The sequence below is a fragment of the Lissotriton vulgaris genome, chromosome 7 (assembly GCF_964263255.1).
Source record: "Lissotriton vulgaris chromosome 7, aLisVul1.2, whole genome shotgun sequence".
Lineage (NCBI taxonomy): Eukaryota > Metazoa > Chordata > Amphibia > Caudata > Salamandridae > Lissotriton > Lissotriton vulgaris.
Window position 1 is genome coordinate 998,277,342 of NC_141695.1, and position 20,913 is coordinate 998,298,254.

At 44.7% G+C, this 20,913-nt stretch overlaps 1 protein-coding gene across 2 annotated transcripts in view; it reads right to left on the reverse strand.

Annotated features, from left to right (window-relative positions):
* Nucleotides 1-20,913, reverse strand: part of SLIT3 (slit guidance ligand 3) — a 967,014-nt gene that overhangs the window by 501,048 nt on the left and 445,053 nt on the right. The gene's annotated exons all lie outside the window — the stretch shown is intronic.

Sequence of the window (20,913 nt, forward strand, 5' to 3'; positions counted from 1 at the left end):
CAGAACCCTGTACTGAATGGCACCCCACTCGAACGGGTGAAAACCTTTGTTTACCTTGGTGTCACGTTGACCGAAGATTTTGATTGGGGTCGCCAGGTATCTAGTTTTGCCCTGAGACTTACACAGATCATAGGGGGTATCGGAAAATTCCACAAAACATCACAATTCAAACCAGCTGCCCCTGTTCTTGAGATCTATAGAACCCAGGCAAGATCAGCAGCTATGTATGGTGCAGAACTTTGGGGACACAAGAATGCACTGAGCATACTAAAGGTTGAGCAGGCCTTTATGAGAAATCTGTTGGGCCTACCCCAAAGCACCCCTCTCATACCGTTGCGGCTAGACCTGGGCCTCGAGTCCATTAAAGAATTGATAGCCGCACGACCCCTGCTCTACTGGAGAAGGCTCTGGTCCGTACCGGAGCTTGTAGATTACAGAGCTGAATTTTCTGCAGTTTGGGGGCAGATAAAGAACAAAAATATACCCTGGTTATCTCACATCAAGGCCCTCTCCTACCAAATTGGTTTGCCTCAACTGTGGGAGTCCCCCGAAGAGAGTTGCCCCAGGGTGCAGAGGTCGGAGTTGTTGGCTTCTCTGAGATATTACAGCTTTAATGTGTTATATTGTTCGACCACTCTGGGTAGGCTGTCCACTGAATTCTTGCAGGTGAAAATTGCACCAAAAAGGGAGGAATTTTTAGATTTGGTGCAGCCTCCCCTTGCAAGAAAATTATACACCCAACATGGCTGCCTGCCCGTTAGGGCACTGACTTCTAAATGGGCCGATTCAGAGCAGGGAACCTGCCCATCTTGCAATAATAGTATAGAAGATATTGCGCATGTTCTGTTCTTCTGCCCCGCGTATAGTAAAATACGGAAATACTGGTTGACACCGTTGTGCAGAAACTTGGGAGTTAAACAATGTGCACAGGCTTTTAGAGTTTTAACATATGACACCTCCCCTCCTATTGTTTTTTCGGATTCCCGCTTCCTACATGGTATCTGGCGCAGAAGGAATACCTTTGTTATAAGGAATAAACTGGGGCAACAGCCCTCTTTTTGATAACTTACTGTTTAATAACTTTTTAAACTGCTTTTATCAATGGATTTTATTACTGTGCTTGTATGTATTTTATTTGCACTTTTATGGTCAATGACCGAAATAAAGTTATCAAATGGAGAAAAAAAAATCATTCAAATCTGCGGTTCCCTTAATGGATGTTTGTCATTTTGGCATCATTTTGCACATTAAATGTAATTCTATTTTGTAACCTGGTTTGTAATTGTTATTCTTTGCATTTTACTTTATTACTGTTTGCTATGGGGGATTTAACCTGTTCTCTGCCTTTCTACATTGGACAGCTAGGCCTGCAACAGTGTAAAATAACGTTGGGTGCTAGTCACTTCAAGGACATGTTAACATTAAATGTCTACACGTCTTACTTTTAAAAACGATGCCCCCTGCCTTTGGACAACATGACCTACATAGAGATGACTTCATTATATTTTAAAGGGAGGTTTTCGCTTGACAAAAAGGCTTACTTTGACAGGTCAAACTTCAGTGTTTAAACTGCCACAGACGGGCTACAGTAATAGGCCTGAAGCAATGTTCTACAGGGCCACTGTAGCGGATGACACAATAGGTGCTGCGGTCCACTAGTGAGAATTAACTTACAGGCCCTGGGTACATTATGTGTCCTATGCTAGGAATGTATGCCAATTAGGAATATGCTAATTTAACAATGTTTAACCAGGGAGCACAGACATACAAGAGACTTTTACTGAAACTGCCCAGCTGACCAGTGACAACTGAGCCTGGGCTGGATCCTGTTATTGGCCTCTGACAGCTCCCCTGCGCATCTCTAAGTGCCTACCCTGAAGTCCAGTGGGGCTTTAGAAGTATGCTCATGTCAAAAGGTCAAATCTTTTGCCAGACTGAACGTGGTTGGTGAAATCAAACCCATGCTGCTTCTCAGCCAGCCACAAAATGCACTCAAGTCCCAGTCTACTGTGACCTTTGACTGTCATAGGCACTTTATGTGTCTTGGAGCTATTTCTGCTTAAAAATGTTAACATTCAAATCTGCGGTTCCCTTATTGGATGTTTGTAATTTTGGCATCATTTTGCACATTAAATGTAATTCAAATTTTTAACCTGGTTTGTAATTGTTATTCTTTGCATTTTACTTTATTACTGTTTGCTATGGCATATAGACTTTACACATTGCCTCAAAGTTAAGCCTGTTTGCTCTGTGCCATTGCTAGCAGGGGGTTGAGCTCTGGTTTATTTAGTGACTGTAGCTTTCATTCTGACTAGGGTTGTTAATTTTCTACGAGCTGGGTAGTCACACACCCCAATTAATAATCCGATTACCTACAGTTAGCATTTTTATTGAAGAAACCATGTTCCCCTAAAATGACAGGTAGTGACCTAAAAAATAAAAGTTGCCATTCAGTGAATGACAAAAGCAGGAGCATGCAGTGGTCAGATGGACCACTGTCTACCACCTCTGATCCCCGGAGCTGGCATTCACAGAGTGCAAGATGTCCATCACAGGCAGCTTCCACTTCTCAAACGACCACCACTAAGTTCAGTATTAAATACAAATGGTCTGTGACCTCATTTCCGGATGCAGAACACTAGTGCATACTATTGCAACTCCAAAGGAGCAGGTGGATTACCCCTTTCAAGCCTCCTTATACTTCAAATTTGCATGTTGCAAAAGACATTTTATGAATCCAAAAGTATTTTCTCATCATCAATGTGCCCTTTATATATAAAAACTTGCACTGATTTTGTTAACCTCTGGCCCCAGAATCACAAAAAGGACATTGTGCCCTTTATGTCCAGGTCTGTGGACGTGTGTTACAGGAGACTGTCTGCAACGTCTTCTGGGCAGTGGAGTTTGGAATTGGAGGAATGTAAGGATATTCTAAGTATGACACTCATTCAAAAAGGGGCTTTCTTTCTGCTCCCTCATAGAATGTGTACCTTGAGGTCGGTGCCAGAGGCGGTGCAAATTGTTCAGAGATATCCCCGAAAGCAAAGAAACTGGCAACTAAACCATTTAATGCAACACAGAGGTGTCTTCAGATTTAGTCCAGTTAACGGCGTTACTAGTTAAAAGCCGCCACCAACTGATGGTCAACCAGTTGCAGTAGTTCAACACAAGTGAACTGGAACCCACTGGGTGGCCACCACAAATGGAGAATCATGGCTCGTTCTAAAAGAAACTTTATAAAACATGTAGCGATGGGGAAACGCTTGCAACTTTTCAACAACACGGCCCTTGATACTGGTGGGAGAAGATGAGCAAGAGGCACCGTGTACCATAAGAAGTTACGAGCCCTTACATTAGCTCATACAAAAATATTGCCCGTGCCTCGAGGTTGTGTGGCCTTACAAAAGATCTTTGGCTCTGACCACGTTCCTTTGTTTGCTCCCTGAAGCCCTCAGTTACTTGCAGTTACCTGCAACTTAAATCAGAAGGAACTTTATCGCACATTTAAAGCATGGTCATTAATTATCATTGCAACTAGTAACAGTTCTATATAGCTTGTGAAGTCACAACCATGAGATTTTATGACACATTAAATAAATGTAATTTACAACTTCCCAAGCCCAGTCATTTTTTACGAAATTGCAAAATAAAGATGAAGTCAAAATCCAGGGAGTAATAATTCCAGGTTTATTTTTTATTCTTGTGATCAATTGAATAAAAGCTGCCATATCAGCTGAAAAGACACAACTTCATGTCATGAGCACCTGACAGAGGTTCACATTGCACTTTTCCCTGTAGACTGGAGAATATTCGGATTGTGGTCTATAGAACTGCAGTAACAAGGCAGTTTTGAAAATAAATCACCTGCTTTAAAATAAATCCATGTGGGATAAAAAAAACGTTTAAAGCTCGCTTCAGGCAGTAGGTAATTTTAAGATCCATTTCTCCTTAAAAGATTAGAGTTGATAGGCTTGCAGTAAGCACTGTCATTATGCGTGTTCTCTTGCTCTTGAACGTAATCCTAGCAGCAGGGCGGGATTGTACAGGCACAGGGATTTCACCCATACTTTGGCTTGCGGTGGGTGTACATTTGCAGGAAGTTGGTTGTCGCGTTAACAATTTCCTCCCATGTCCTCTCCTTCTAATTTCTACAACTAAAGTTGGCATCATTGGGAAGCCATTTTGTTTTAAGCAGTGTACAATGATTTCGCGTACCAGAGGACCCTGAGTGAGATGAAAAAACTTGCAAAGGATGCATGTGACGGTGCGCAAAGCATAATTGTATAGCCATATAGAAAGAATGATGCGTTCAATGATATAAGAAGATGCAATCTAGCTTTTAGAATCATTCGCACTCAGGGATATTAAAATTAGATTAATGGCTCGTATGAGTATCACTCTTTGAAGGTTGTATAAGAAGGCATTCGTAAAACTGAAAATAAACCTAGATACTGGATCTAATACTGAAAAATACATCACTAAAATGCAATTGATGGAGATATAGATTATTATATAGCTCTGAGGAAGGGGTATTCTAACACAAAACACGTTTTGCTGTGCCCTTTGAGAATCAAATTTACAGTGGAATGAGGGTCTTTCTACAATAGTTAAGAAGGCAATAAACTATATTTTGTACAGTACGTTAATTCAAATATGCAAATGTTTTTCACCACAATGTAAGTCCTGTTACAGGAAGATAATTTAAAGAATTGATCATTTGAGAATTGTCTTTTAAATGTGCTTTTTAATTAATTTTGAATAAAATGGAGGAATAAATAGAATCAAGTATTTACATGTAATGTTCGTAGCTCCCCACTCAAAATTATTGTAGTCAAACCTCTGTAGTGAGTCCATTCCAAATGGTTGATGGCCATCCTTTGTAAATTACCACAGGCAACCTACTGTCCGCTTACTTTTTTGTGGCCTGCAGAGAAAGTGTCAGACCAAACAGAAGTATTTATCCCATGTTCAGGCAGAGAACTTTCCCTTTTTTCTAGTCCATTCACAGACTGATTTTGCTTTTTTTTTTCAAAATAAACTCTGTTCCTACTCAGTATCCGCACTTCTTTAATTCGGAAGGGATAGTACCAGTACTTCTCAGCCCTGCTCCAATGCTTTTAATGGGCGAGTTCCAGAACTTCTCAGCAGCCAACAGGTGCTCTACGACCAGGAGTCCCTGCACTTCTGTGTTTCTATGTCAAGCCCTGAGAATTCAGGGACACTTAAGAAACTCTGCCCAGTCTAATCTTTCTGCCTTATTCCAATGACTTGGCCTGTCATATATTGCTGCGTCCCATAGGCAGGGGGGTAACACAGGCCTGCGACCACCTGTTCCGAGACCCCCAAGTCTTCAGGGGCCCCCAATTCCTTTAGGTGGGCCCCATTCAGCCCAAAGCCAATGAACATCTGAGAGATATGGGATACTTGGAGGCCCTTGACCACATTCTGCAGTGGGGCCCAATACTTGTGTGTCGCGTCGCTGCCCATACGCCAGTCCTGCCGTGCTTCTTGCAGGCTTTGGGGGGTAGCTGGACCAGAAGAACGTTTTTGTTGAAGATAACTTTACATCAGGGCAGAGAAAAAGATGCAGCTCAGCAGCCATGGCAGGCATTCATATGTTCTTTATTATAAAACAGTGGTAAAGCCATGAGTCACGAGAAATGATTGACGGTCCAGCGAGTCTTTATGAGTTTTAAATGGTTACAGCAAATGCACACATTTTTTATGGCGTTTTCATGGGTCTTGTTCGTGGATATTGTTTTACGATGCATTAAACTGTACATGACTGCCTTGGACATCAATGCCTATAATTGTGAGCCAAAATAAATACACGGAGAATGAGTGGAGAGGGAAGCATGAAAATTAAAAGCAGTTTATAGATTTCTTAACGAAATGGAAGATTTGATGCGTGCCTGTGGCTGCAGCCGTCCGGCTCTTCAAGCCGCTTCTCGAACCTTCTGTCAGGCTGGCTGTCACACACAAGGATACATTTCAACTCCATGGTTTTCCGCAACTCCGTCGGTCACATTTTGTTTATGGGGCCAGAAATATGTAGGTATTTGTGCTTGTTGGTTTGCAGAAACTGAACACCCTCTGCCCTCATTTACTAAAAAATGCACCATCACGTGACAGCTATCTCTCTAGAGAGTGAACAATAATTTTGAAAGAAGAGGCGAAAATGAGAACTGATGACTAAGGAAAGCAAAGGCATTATAAAAGAACTCCTCTTATTGGAAGGGGAGCTTTAAGGTTTGCCCGACAACAATGGCGTTTGCACAGGTGCCAGGTCTGAACCGCAGTGGGACACCAGTTGTCCAGCAAATTGGTTCCTACCGCCAGGACCGGACTGGGAACCAAAAGCCACCTCCAATAAAATACTCATCCGAGCCCATGGACTCTTTCTGCCTCTTTCTTTTCCACCTCTCTCTCTTTCTCTGTAGTTCTCTTTCTTTAACTCTTTCTTTTTGTCTGTAGTGCAGGCTGCTATATACACTACTGAGCAGGAGACTCAAAAAACGTGTGATGAAATAATGGGCCAATCAGGCGACACCTGCAAAACAGCCCTGTAGCTGACGCAGTCTCATCAAGGCGCTCTCCAGGAAGGCCGCCAGTGACGTCATAGGTGGATTGAGTCTAGCTCTTGCCTCCTCTGGCCTTGAAGGGCGACAGGCATCAGAATATGGACGAATGAGGAGGGAACACCTTCCGGCCTGTCACAGCTAGTCTCCTAGAGCAGAGGGCCATCGCCTGACCTTCTGGAGGCTTGTTGTGTCTTTGCCTCTAGGTTGGCCAACCATCCGGTTTTCCTCTGAATTGTCCTGATAAACACAATTAGCTGTTGTGCAGAGCCAAATATCCTGCTTGTTGCCACTCACAAGAGGATTCGAGCTGTGCGATGGGACAGCGTGGATGACCAGGCATAGAGTCCAACTCTTACTCTTTCAGCACTGTATAGGCTGTTGAAGAGGTGCCTGTTGGTACCAGGCGGGAGGGGCTACAGCATATGAGGTGTCCTGTGCACTGCAGCTTCAGGAGCAGTTCAGCTATAGAGAGGAAATTACAGAAAGTAGACATCTGCTGTTAACAGATTGTGTGAAAGAGAACCATGCTGGAATGCTGGACATTGTTTGGTGTTAATTTATTCCACTCATCTTGTGTCATAGTGGTAATATATTGTCAGATTAAAGGACAATTTTCGTGATTGCATGGAGACGGGGCACTGTCTTCCCCCAAATAACATCCTGGCCACTTTTTGTAAACACATACTTTCTCACAGCTTTTAGATTGATTTTTATACCACCAATCTTGTCAAAAATGGAAGCAGGGGAATACGTTCAAAATGTGATTGCCTAGGAACACACCATTTGTCGAAATGTAGAGGTCAGTTTTAAAAAACATGTTTCCTGGTTCTGCGGTTTTAAATGTACTCACTGACCAACAACGGGGGAGGGGGGGAGGGAGGGGGGGGGGCTTGACTCTGCGGGTAAGGCTCACAGACTAATACCCCAGAAAAATGTGTTGTTGGCCTTGTCAAGATTTAGAAGAGTGTGGTTATTTCCAACATGTTGCAGTGAAGTGGTAAAGCTGGTTAGATGGTAGGCGTCCTAGTTGCATGGCTAAAAGGCCTCCACTGGACCAGATCTAATTCTGTTGTTTGCCCACACACTGACTTGCCCACCTTTTTCAGGGCCCTCTCCATTTTATTTACAGCTCTGCCTTCCTGTATTTAGCCTGTCCCCAAGGTCACTCAATATGTTCATACAATGTGAAAATGACCTTAAGATTACAAAACCTTGTCTTTGGCTCCAGTGGGCGTAGGGGGTTACCGGACAGTTTCCGTGGCAGATGCGGGTTTTACCATTAGGGTTACATGTCCTAAAACTGCTTTATTCCATAACTATAAACAGTTATTTTCTAACTTTGCTCAAACGTGGCAGTAGCGGGCAGATAAGGCTTACTGCAGGCGGTGGTAAAGGGAGTGGAAATGACGTAGAGTACCACACTCGATAAGCTCAATATCCAGCCAAGTTGGATGTTTTAAGATGGAGGAGGTTATGAATAAAGCCCCGAAAATGTGCTCTGGGACTAATAGTCTGCCCGCTTAGATGGTGCTGCATAGCACAAAAGCTCTCCTCTTATGCAAGGGGCCCGGTGAAGTGAGCATAGAAAACTGGTAATTCCATTACAACACGAAATGCCCACTGTTGGTGTTTTCGTGAAAGACTTCACAGTGGAAAGCAAAAACAACTTTCATTTTCATTCCTAACGCTTCTCACAATGCCGATATGGCACCGCGCAACTACGTAATGGCTGGGGTAAATATCTCTAACCAAAACAGGAATAATAATAACAATAATAAAAAAGGTATATAACAGAGACAACCAACCGAACTATCATAGGGTATTTGAAGAATAGCTACTTTGAAAAATGAAAGGCTGAGTACGCCTTTCACATTCAAATGCATGATTCAGGTCTATGTGGGATGTATGGAGTATTGCATTCACAGAAGCCTTATGCAGTACACTTATGAGGCCAGGTGTACGAATTCGCGTCTTTGCAATTTCCTAATAGCGAATTTTAGCGACTCGCTATTAGGAAATCGCAAACTGCGATGTACAGCAATGTGTTGGACACTGTTAGTAATTTGCAGCTGGTGACAAATGGACCTGCCTCATCAATATTCATGAGGCGTGTCACAATTTGCGACCCATTGTGAATGGCTGCAAAAACACACGGATGGTGGCCAGCTGGGGTCAGAAGACCGCCATGTCTGTGACTGTTTTTTAAATATAGGATTTTTTTTGGTAATGCAGCCTGTTTTCCTTAAAGGAAAATGAGATACGTTACAAAAATGAAAATGAAAAGTATTCTTTTCATTTTTTAAGAGTAGGCCGTGGTCCATAGGAGGAAAGAGGGCAGAAAATAATAACTTTTTTTCCACAAAGCATTTCCTGTTGTCTCCTGTTTCTGAATGATGAGATCCAAGAGTGCAACATTACACCACTTAATGGTATACAATATATAGACCATGTGAGTATATTTGGGTAGGGCTGAGTGGACTTTATCAGGATTCTAACGTGTGAGCTGCAGACCAAGGCCAATGTCAGAGGCGGATGTAACTCGTCGAATCTTTCCGGCTAAAATGCTGGTGGATGAAAACCATTGCAGAGCCGGCATGGTCAGGATCAGATAGCAGGCGTATGACTTCCCCTCTCAGCCCTTCACTGCCACCCGTCTGGCAGGAGAGCTGGTTTTGCCATGAACCTCCAGTACATCTCTCGCCTTCCAAAGATATGACATGGAAGGCACCCAAACGTCCAACCAGCAGGTGGCGGTGCAGCACCAATATCGGACACATGCGGCTCGTTCGGAGCAATTCAACAGCGGAAGAGCAGGCTTCGCTCTGTTGTAGGTGAAGAGGGCTTTTTGGAAATTTTAAATTTATATCACGATATATACATGATACGTTATAATATGTTCAGTATACTCTGTTATTCTGCGTACAAATCGTATCCCACTTATCCCAAGAAAGTGTCATATAATGAAATAATTTAAATAATGGTTGTTCTTAAAAGATTGTATTGCTCTTTTCTTTTATTGAAGCTTGTGATTTCGTCATGCGCAAGCGACGACGGACAGACTGCTGCAATAGCGACCGCGGACAGTGACTTTTGTCCGGATGAGAACCGGGGTCTTGCACCATCTAAGGGTCAGAGACGTCGACACCCCTTACTGGATCAGACACGTATGCTCCAAAGATCAGACAGAGGCGCGGTTTTATCCACCTGTACCATTCCCGCTGCACTTAGGGTGACCAACTGGCATTGGTGCAAATTCAGGACGGTGAGTGTAAAAATTCTTGACAAAGGGTAAAAATTCAGGACACAAATTCAGGACAGGAGGTCAAAATTCAGGACAAAACTTCAGGACAATTGGATAAGTTTTACAGACACATCAGAGGTCGCGCAATTGTATATAAGTAAGCCCAGCCATACCTAGACATATTCAGCCATTTGCAAACCTATCCATCATGTATCCTTCCATCTTTCATTTCACGCATCCATCCCTTCATCCATCCTTTCACTCATCCATCCATTATCCATCCATCCGCCCTTTCACCCTATCCATCTGTACACTCAGCCATTCACTCTTCTACCCATCCATCCATTCACTCATCCTCCAGCGATTTACCCTTTCACCTTTCCAGCCATCCTTTCACCTACTCATCCATCCACCCAGTCACTGATCCTTCTACCCATCTACCCTTTCAGTCATCCATCATCCTCCCTTTCTCTCTCCATCGACTCTCACTTAGCAATCCTTCCTTCCATCCATCCATCCACCCACCCTTCCTTGCATCCATCCATCCATCCATCCACCCACCCATCTACTCATCCGCTAAAGAATCCATCCATTGACCCTATCACTCATTCATCCTTTCTCTCATCCATTTATCCTTTCACTCCTTCACTGGTCTATTCATCATTTTGTCCATCTACTGTCCCTTTCACTCTCATCCATCCTTACATCCACTCTTTCACTCATCCGTCCATCCATTCGCCCTTGCACTTATCAATTCATCAATCCATCCATCATTTCACTCATCCATCCACCCACTCACTCATCATCCACCTTTTCACTCATCCATCCTTTCACTCATTTATCCACCCTTTTACCCATCCTGCTACCCTTCCACCCATACATCCAGCTATTTCCGTCTTCTCTCTTCCATCCTTCCACTCACTTATCAATCCATCCATCCCCTCCCATTATCCATCTATTCAATCTTTTATTCATCCATTCACACTTTCACTAATTCATCCAGCCATCCCTTCACTTACTCACTCGCCCACCTTTTCATATTAATTTTGAGCTGAGCCTTTTTGAGAAGAGGCCCATCAAGAACTTCACCCTCGCTGCAGGAGACATTCCAGGACTGGGACAGAAGCCACCCGGGGCAGAGACAGGATCCACTACAGGAGGGAACAGGAGCCATCACAGGCGGGGGGGGGGGTGGGGTGGCAGGAGCCACCACATGGGGGGACAAGAGCCATCACTGGAGGGGGAACAGGATCCACCAGGGTGGACACAGGGGTGGGTATGCAGTATTCTAGTGTCATCTTGGTCTCTTCCAGGGTGGGGGAGGGCTCCTTACCCCCTCCTGGATAAGACAACGAGAAGACAGGCTCTGTTTCCAAAATGTTAGTTTTGCCCCCCTCCCCCCACACATATGTACAGTACTGAAAGGAGATACTCCAAGAGAACCGATTTAACTGATTGTCCTCCATACTTTGTTAATCAGTGTGAGTGTGATTGTGCCATTTCTCTATTTTATTACAATATAGACTGCATGTTTGAAGAATCGAGGTTTGTTTACAATTTAGTGACAGTAATTAAGCTCTGTAAAGTGATCCCTGTGCTGCCTCGGTGTAATCAGGGCCGGTTCTAGGATATTTGGAACCCTGTGCAGAAAGGGAATGTCTCACACCAATTGAAAATACAAGATGCATTCAGTGCTGTTTGCATCTGAATAGATGCCCCTGCTCCGAAGCTGCCGCCCCTCCCTCTATCACCTTCAAGCCCCTCTTAACAGCTCATCAAGGGCTGAAGGTGTGAGGGTTGCCATCCCGCTGTGCCTTGCCAATGCTGATGGGTATCTGAGCTTTTGTACTGCCTCCGAGTCTGTTACACCCAACCTCAGCAGCATCACAGTCAAGAAGGGAGGTGGGGGCTAGCTGTGCAGGTTGGGCGACCAGTTAAAATTACGGACAAATGGCGTCCGTTAAACAATCCTTCATGGACAACGGACAGACGGCCGAAATTATGGACTGTCCGTGAAATTTACGGACGGTTGGTCACCCTAGCTGCACTGGGTATATTTATTCACTCACGATTCACCGTGTACTGAGCCCTCAGCAACTTTTCATCATGCAATGTACGTGTATGTGCTGTAGACCAAAATATATTTAAAGTGTACCTGACAACTTTGATTCTGAGCCGGTCTGCCAACATATAAAATAGAAAAACTTTGCTAGTCAGAAACTGATTGCATTCTGTTACTATCCTTGCTGATAATATGGATGAGCCCACCTGGTAAGGATGCAAAATATGGGCCACATGGACTAAACTTTCATGCACCGCAGGGCACCAAGAAAAGGCGCTGCGTTGCGTGAAGGAGGGAAGAAATGCTCTGTGTTTGCAAAAATATTGAGCATTTTTGCTCTCTCTTTATCTGCACTGACACATATTGTGCAGCCCAGTGCCAACGCAGGCACCCTTGTATCATGGTGCAAGTCAGACTAATTTTCGTGCAGGAAGGCAAGACTTCTTACACACAAATAATCCTTAGAGGCAGCACAAATAGAGGAAATAGTGAGGAGGAATATAGGGGCATATTATCAAGCCTGGGCGATAAAATTATCGCCGCTTTATTGGCAGGAAACTGCCGATAAAGTGGCAATAATGGGCTTGATAATATGCTCTATGGAATTCCAATCGAAGCTCATGTTAAATGCGAAGGACATCGAACATGAGCTTCGATTGGAATTCCATAGAGCATATTATCAAACCCATTATCGCCACTTTATCGGCAGTTTCCTGCTGATAAAGTGGCGATAATTTTATCGCCCCGTCTTGATAATATGCCCCATAGTTCTCCTCGTCGCGCCCAGCTAGGGAAGGTGCAGCATTTTGACACGTTCGCAGGTTTACAATCTTTGTAAATCTGGGAAAGCACCAAAATCCATTGGGATTCACGGGAACGCCCGTGCTCCACCAGTGGAATGTCTACCAAGTCGAAATGTGTTGTCACACAGCGCAAGCAGCTGCCTCGCATTACATTTCTTTACAAAGCCACACAGAGCTTTGCGAATCAGACCTTGCGTGGCTTTGTAACTATTACATTTGAGTTCACCCTCTGTCGCCCTACGTATCGCAAGGACAGCGCAAAGGCTTCTTTAAAATATGGGCCTATGTACTTACCTATTTCTAAATGAATCTTCAGGAATCATTGATTCTGTGTTTATTGAATTTAATTATTTTATGTGTTCAAATAGTATTTCGAAAAACCCAAACTTTCAGCCCAATAGTTCATTGAGGGGTAAATGTCCCATGCCCCACCGGTTTACTTTTATCAACTATACGAATCATTTTTCCACAGGTTACATTTCTATTAAAGGACACGGCTCAGGCTTTCATCTTTTCACCTTATTAAAGTGGACTGTTTGTTTTAGCTGTTTTAGGGAAAGTTCCAAATAGTACCCCATAGTAGCGCCATGGCACGTGACACGTTAGGGCTACCCTGACACTGTAGTCAAATGCACTAAGCACCCGGGTACTTGTAGTTTCACTTGACCTGTAGACGTCCACTCACAGCATTGCATAGGCCCTGCAGAGGTCAAATGCGGCAACATTGCCACCATGTATGTAAAACGCAATAGCAAACACCACTCAGGCTACTGTATGGTTGCCGTGGCGCGTTAGCTGCCAAAATAAATATGCTGTTCTTATTAAAGAGCATCATACCGCAGCTGCATACTTGGTCAAGCTATGTAATCCAGATAACATATTCCTTGTAAGTGTATTAACCAGATCACTGAAATATCCCCAGAGACACATAACTGATGCAAAAGGCAGTCATGAGAGCTGCGGGCGACCCCTGCTGGCCAAAACAATTCCCTTGATACCCGGAGGATGTCTTCTGAGAGTGCCTCACAGTAAGTGATGTCATGGAGCGCTACAGGAGTAATGAGTGTTTTACCCAAAGCGTTTCATGAGGGTACCTGGGAAACCTTTCAGTGGTATCTCGAGTAAGGATAAATGCAAGACATGCAGGAACCACCGATTCACTTGAGCTCATCCCAACAACAGTGGCGCAGTGCAAGACATTCACACGGGTCCAGATTCACGAAGACCCTGCGCAAAGCAACCCGAAGTCTCCTGTTACCAATGGTTGCTGCTGGTTGACATCATTGACATGACCATGCCTAAGTTAATGTGTACCATACGCTAATAATTTGAATGCACACATTTGCGAACTGATTACAGGCTAAACCATTAGCGGCCGGCATTAATTGTGGGTGAGGGGGTTAGGGCGGCTGGTAAATGTAGTAATACATTTTAAAAACGTACCTGCCCGCCAGCCTGCTGGGTCCCGTGCTTTCTCAGATCCTGCTCCTGCTCTCCTGCCTCTGGCAGGAACAGAGAAGCAGGCAGCCTCCAGCCCCTCCCGTTAGCCAATCACAACGTTGCAATGGCAGCGTTGTGATTGGGCGGGACGGCGCCCAGCCAGACGCCTATGGGAAGGCCATTTTCTCCATGGAGGCTGAATTGCAGCATGGAGAAAGGGCAGAGTGCGCATGACTGGTTTGGGCAGCCCCAGAGTGCCGACCAAACCATTCTTGCTCACTCAGGAGTGGGCACAGCACTCGTCCCCTGCCCGGCCCTGCTCGTAGAGCAGCCCGCTCACCCGCCTGCCTGCAATCAAACACTTCTGCTTTCTCGCAGTGCGAGAAGCAGAAACATACAATGGTAGTTTTACCTTTTTATGTTTCTGCTTCTCGTAGATGCGAGAAAGCAGTGGGGCGACGCCTCTCTGCCCTAGTGGAGGAGTTGCCCCTGGGCTAAACTGACTTTAGGCAAGTCCCTTGTTGACAGAGAATGGGTTTGAGGTACAGCTTACAAGGCAGCAAAGCTTGAGTTACGATCAGACATTGTGGTCAACTGAGAGAGATAGTCATAAAGTGAAGTCAGATGTTTGGATTCCAAAGTCTGCTCTTCACCACACATGTCCTTTTGATCAGACGAATTGTCACATTTATCTGATAACAATGACCCTTTTCAATACTAAGCCCTCATTTACAGGACCTGCACAACCGGTAATGCTGCGAAGTAGTAATTATTTTGCCACCGTACATATTGGGGAGACAGTCCATTATTTAGGTTTTAACGCTCACACAACGGGGAATAACTTCCTGTAAAGATGTTTTATGGCTAATGCTCCATGTCTATATGTGCAGCCGTTATCCCCTACATTTTGTTAGTGGTAAATTTCAGTGAATTTCTGTGAAAAGCGTGTACTATGGCACCACGCTAATCAGCGGGTTAAAAAAGTGGAACTTTTATTTTGGTCGGGTAGTTCAATCTCATGGATTACCACCTATTTAAAGACTGTAACATTTGGTGGTATGCTGCAAGGTGCTGGACTTTAAAAACATTTGTTCCTACGGTCTGTGATGCCATTGTTAGCAAACAAAACTTTCACTTTTACTTGCCTAAAGAATTTGACCATTTCGCATTTTATTGTGAAAAACCCAAGTCCCTCATAAAGCAGTCTTATTTGTTCATCTGTGAGCTCAAAAGGTGTTCGGTTTGCCACTGGATTTCTTGTTTGCTGGTCTCTGGTTGGTTGTCCCGTGACATGCTCCAAGTGACTCGTTGGCCACTGGATGGTTTTAGTCTTATGTTTTCTCCTACCCCTCCAGGGCCAGACAAACGAATAAGAACTGAAGGAGAAGAGGCAGAAGTGAGTGGAGGGAAGCAGGATAGCCTGGGAGAACATCCCATTTCACAGAAAAAGAAAATTCAAGCTAAAAGTAAATTCAAATCAAGAGATTCAAACCAAAGTCCCTTTCCGCGCAAATGGGCGTCTTTAAAAAATAGTAATGGAACCCTTTGATTCGAATCACATATTCCAACTATTCACAAAGCCTCAGACCGGAGAAGCATAATGGGGGGTGATCTACATTCAACATATTATTCTCAAAATCCTGCCACAAAGCCTGATTGCCCCTTTCCCCCCTTCTGCCTGCCTGGTTTGCTTGCATCTGCCCTCTGCATGCAGCACAAGTGATGGGCCGCCCCTGACAGCATCCCCAGGAGCACATCTGTGCCACCCCTGGGTCAGCTTCCAGGCAGTCTTCCTTCCTCCCCAGGATGGTCTAATGAGAGCTAATTGTGATTAGGAAATGATAACAGCTGCAAATTGATTTGAACAATTGGGATGCAGAAATATAAACCGAGTATTTTTGTTATGGTTAGAATCAAGAACCCACAGTCTCTAGTGAGCGCCAACGAGGGAGAAACCACCTAGGCTGTGAAAATAGGACAGGATTCATGTGCAGGCCAGCATGTCCTAGACAAATAAACCCATGCCTGCATGCCTGGAACTAATTCGCACTGGAGCCATCCAAAAACTACAAGCAGTTAATAATAGCTTGACATAACATGCTAGAAAGTTTAAAACAATCACACGGAACAATCTTCCATTATGAGCACTGCAGTGAGATTTATATGTACAAGGAGAGTTTGCGTGGACAGGGAAAGGCGTGCTCAGTCTGCGCTGAGCGCGATCTGTTTGGGGTGTCCTTCCTGTGGTCTCACACATCACCAAAGCTGAAGATTGGCGGCAAAGCTCTAGATATTGCTGGAGACAGATATACAGAAAGGAAGTGCTAGGTGGCGCCTAGCGTTTTACTAGCATGACGATGGGGGACAACAGACTGCCCGTACGCGCAGAACATGGGGTCCTTTTGTGGTGACAAGGAGTGCGGAAAATGTCACTCTGCTTAGACTGATGAAAATCCCTGTACCAGCCCTTACTCAAAGGGTGACTGGGCCTAAAGGGCTATCTGCTAACTGATTAGTGCTTAAAATGTCTATCAATGTTGCAGAACATCTTCACATAAAGTGCTGAGGCTACCCGTTACATATATCATGGCAAGCCTTCTGCTGTGCATGTCAACTGCTTACCCATTGGACTTAGGGCCTATTATGAGTTTGGCGGTGCGGGAGCGGGGTGGCATGCCACCGCCCTGCTCCCACACCGCCAAACTCGTCCACCGGCCAGATTACGAGGTTCCTCGTTGTCTGACGGGCGGTCCTTTGGCATTCCCACTTTGTTGCCCTTTGAAAAAAACACTGCAATGTGAACGGCCAAGAAAGTTCCTGCACTCCATGGACTGTTTAACCCATGCTGTGCAAGACCTGGGCATGCATGCAGACAAGGGGCACATGTTGTACCCCCTGCATGCATCCCCATGGCCTGAGGCAACAGTGGGGTCCAGCAGGGCCTCCTTAGATTCCTCTCTTCCCGCAGTTTCAAGGTGTGAACCACGCCATGAGACAGCAGGCAGTGAGGAAACTCATAATATGCTTGGCGGGCCTCAGCGGCCCTGCCAAGAATATTGTGGCCTGACACCGTCGCACCACCTCCAAGGATCGCGGATCCCTGGCGGTTGCGGCAGTGCCATGAAGGTCAGACCACTGTAGTTGTAATACGGCGGTCGGACCACTAGTGCGGTGGTCCCTGACTGCCACCACACCTCCACTACGGGTTGAGCAGTCTGATGGACCACCAAACTCATCATCAAACCCTTAGCCTTCATCAGGACACTGATGTAACCAGGACACCCAACGTCAGACTTCGGCAAAGGTCTGAAATGCCTTAACTCACTGGGAACAGGCTTCTGTTTTGTAATCCACACAGGTGAGGCTTCAAATGTGCATTACTGCTTAGTTCCTAATCAAGTCCCTAATTTTCAGTGCAGTTTGTGCTTTCGGTAGGAGCGTAGGGAAGAGCCAGAGTGCTGCGTCACCACTGCAGGGATATTTGAAGAGCATTTTTACATCCCCCACAGAGGGAGGAGAGCAGACCAGTATGACAATGGGTAATAATCAAGTGGTGAGCCTCTTTTCAGACCTGTGCTGAGAAAATGTGTCACAGGCTGTGTACTCTGCTTGTGTTTAATGTAGAGCTTAATTTGTTCTGGTGATGGGACTTATTTCTTTCTATATGCTGATACTCATTTATGAGAGTGCACCAGTTGGTGGCGCTCGCTACCTATTTTAAAGCAGAACATATCACTAGTATTTAGAAATTAAATATAATAAAGTTGTAGGGTGCAGCTGGAAGTGGCTTTAAGGCTGTAGGGATAGTCTGTAAGTGCTAAAGCTAGCACTTTCAGGCTATTCCAACAGCTTGGCTGAGCTGGAATAGTTCTATTTTTTCACACTTGTTTAAGTGTGAAGGTTCATAGGTAATGCTGACATTGGCATTCAGCAGCAGTGGCAGGAGCTGTGGATGGTGCATTTGCTGTGGAATACCCTGCTTGAGACCTGGGACTTATATTTTCACAAATGAAGCACTGGTTCAATGACTGACATAAATTCCATTGTCCCGCTAGACACACACTAGTGACAGCGGCACTGCATTTTCCAAACAGCACAGCATCCAAAATAGGTCCTTCATATGAAACTTCTGCTGTGCAGTGGTGCTTTAAATCATGACTTTGCTAAGGATTCTTATGAGTATTGCTGTGTTATTCCTCGACATGGTTGTGCCTCTTGCATGCGTTGCTGTTCTTTTGAGTATCATCCTCTCTCAGGTATTTCTACACTTGGATCTCACTGGGGATTGGTTTCTGCTATGTTTTCCGTTCCTGTCAATCAAAAGCCCATGCTTCTCCTACGCCTTTTTTTTAACCATGACTACTCTGGCATTGAGGCATTGCCAGTGCTTTGGCCCAGCAGGCTGGTCCGGGTTCATATAATGCTTAGCTGTTTCTGTATTTCACTCATGTTACACTTCTGTTGCAGACTGCCTTTGCACCAGCTCACTGCCAATGCTGACCATGTTTCCCTGTAACTCTTTAAGGCAATGCTCCTGCTAACTGCTGCTTTTTTGTACGTTTCTGCTCATCATTGTACTGCCTGAAGCTTACCACTCTTATGCTTTACTGACCACTGCCTTCCCTCTGGAGTACTGAGGCTGTCTTGACCCGCAGGAGCGTCAAGCAGGAAGATTCTCATAAAAATGCATAACCAATAAATTACAGTGGCAATTACAAAACTTTCTTCCAGGAAATAAGAATTAGGGAATTACAGAAACAAGCCATTTCGGCAAAGTTCTTTATTCACTCAACCTCGTGTACCTGACTGAAATTAGAATTCTCCTCTGCATTGTTGCTCTGTATATTTTTTGTTTCAGATAAAAAACATCTCTTCCCTTGACATGGTGTCAACCCTCGCCGCCCGCACACAGATGTGTAGATGTTTGGCAACACATAATATATGTTTGTCAGGGTGCTATGAGGCCAGTGCAGGCGGCAGGTGTGATATCTTTGTTATTCAATGCTATCACAAACAGTGGAAACTTCTCTAGTCCTCTAGTCTAAGTAGTGGAGCTCTAAGTACCTCAATAACCAGCAAAGTAAACTCTGTATTTCGAGTTATTTTAAATCGTTATGATTCTGGTGCTTAAACTCAAAGCATGACCCTGTGTTGAATCGGCCAACCCAAACAGAGATGTGCTGACGTCACAGAGGTTTTGAGGTTGAAGTCTCTTCCCAGAGCAATCACAGCTCAGTCCAATCCCGGGGACATGAAGTCTGTGGGAGAATGTTCCCAGGCCGTACGCGCTCCCAAGTGAAGGATCCTGTAACCTGCCCTTCTAGCAGCAGATCTAAGCATATTTCCTCCTTTTCCATCAGATCCCATCTCCATTGTCCTCAGAATTAAATTATTTCTAATCTGATATGCATATCAAGGAGTTTGACGATGATCAGAATGACTAACTGTGAGCAGATGACATTGCCGCCCTCCACATTTGTCCTTTAAATTCATTAGAACATGGCTTGAATTTCAATCCCGCAATGCGCCAGGGCAGGGGCCGGACACAAGCTGGTTAACATTTCGCCTGATCTCTAGCAGGATACTTTTGTTTACTACAGGTTGAAGCATACAGTGCCATCTGGGGGTGATGGAAATTTCCCTCTTTGATGCTGGTGTGATCAAACCACTCAGACTTTTCCCTATCACCAGCATCAGTTGAAGTCTTGGCATATAAGGTTTCCTCTTCATTTATTCCAGAAGGAGCTGTGTCATGACTTTATAATAATCGGTTCCCTTGCACAGGTTTTCAAACACTTCACAGAGATCATCTGCGGTCTATCCAAAACATCAAACTGTCTTCAATAAGTAAAAAAACGAGTGCATACGTTAACAACCATGAGTCAACTGGTGGAGAGGAGTAGTTTAACACTACAAGGCTAGCCTGACAATGACTTCAAACAAGTGCAACAAGTAGGAGATACAATTCAAAAGAAGAGTATGAATGGAAAGGAGGAATAGAACAGAAAGGGAGCTCTACCATAGGTGCCCCAACCAGGAGCGGCCCGTGCAGGGAAGAGCGATGGGGCGGTGGGGCGGTGGGGCAACTCGACAGACGATGACTGGGGAAATTAAATATTTATTTAATTTTCCCTTGTCGTCATCATCTGTTCAGTCCCCCCACCCCGCCCCACTGCCCAATCACTTTTACTTGCACTCTTCCTGGAGCACACAAAATTCTGAGGTTAGCGCCAACACCATTTTACAATCATATCACATTCTTCCCTCTTGTTTACATCCTTCCTCTCTTATTTTCCTCTTATTCCCTCACGCACACCACATTATTCCCTCTTCTTTATATCTTACACCTCTTCCTTCACTCATCCTCCAAGAAGAGGGAGCTGCGAGGCCTGCATTATCAGCTGTTTTGTTTGAATCGATATGAATGATGGTTCTTTTCGGACATGAAAATCTGATCATCTTTGAATCCACCTACGTTTGTTCCTCCCAAACGTCTTTGATGCTCCAACGGAACATAACTGGCCCTTGATACTTTTTGTAAACTTATTGATCAGGGGTGGGTGAAATTGGCAAAATTGGATGACTCAGCATTACTTTTGTAATGGGGAGTTCCGGCCAAAGTCCGCCAATCGCTGCATGGCCAATTTATTTCCCCGATAAGACCAGATGGCGAGTGAGATTTGCTGTCCGCTACCGATTTTTCTCGACACAGAGGATTGCGGGCGGTCGCAGGTGGTTGCGGTCAGAGGGCAGCTTCTCTAGTAGATTTATTTCTGCTCGAGTAGA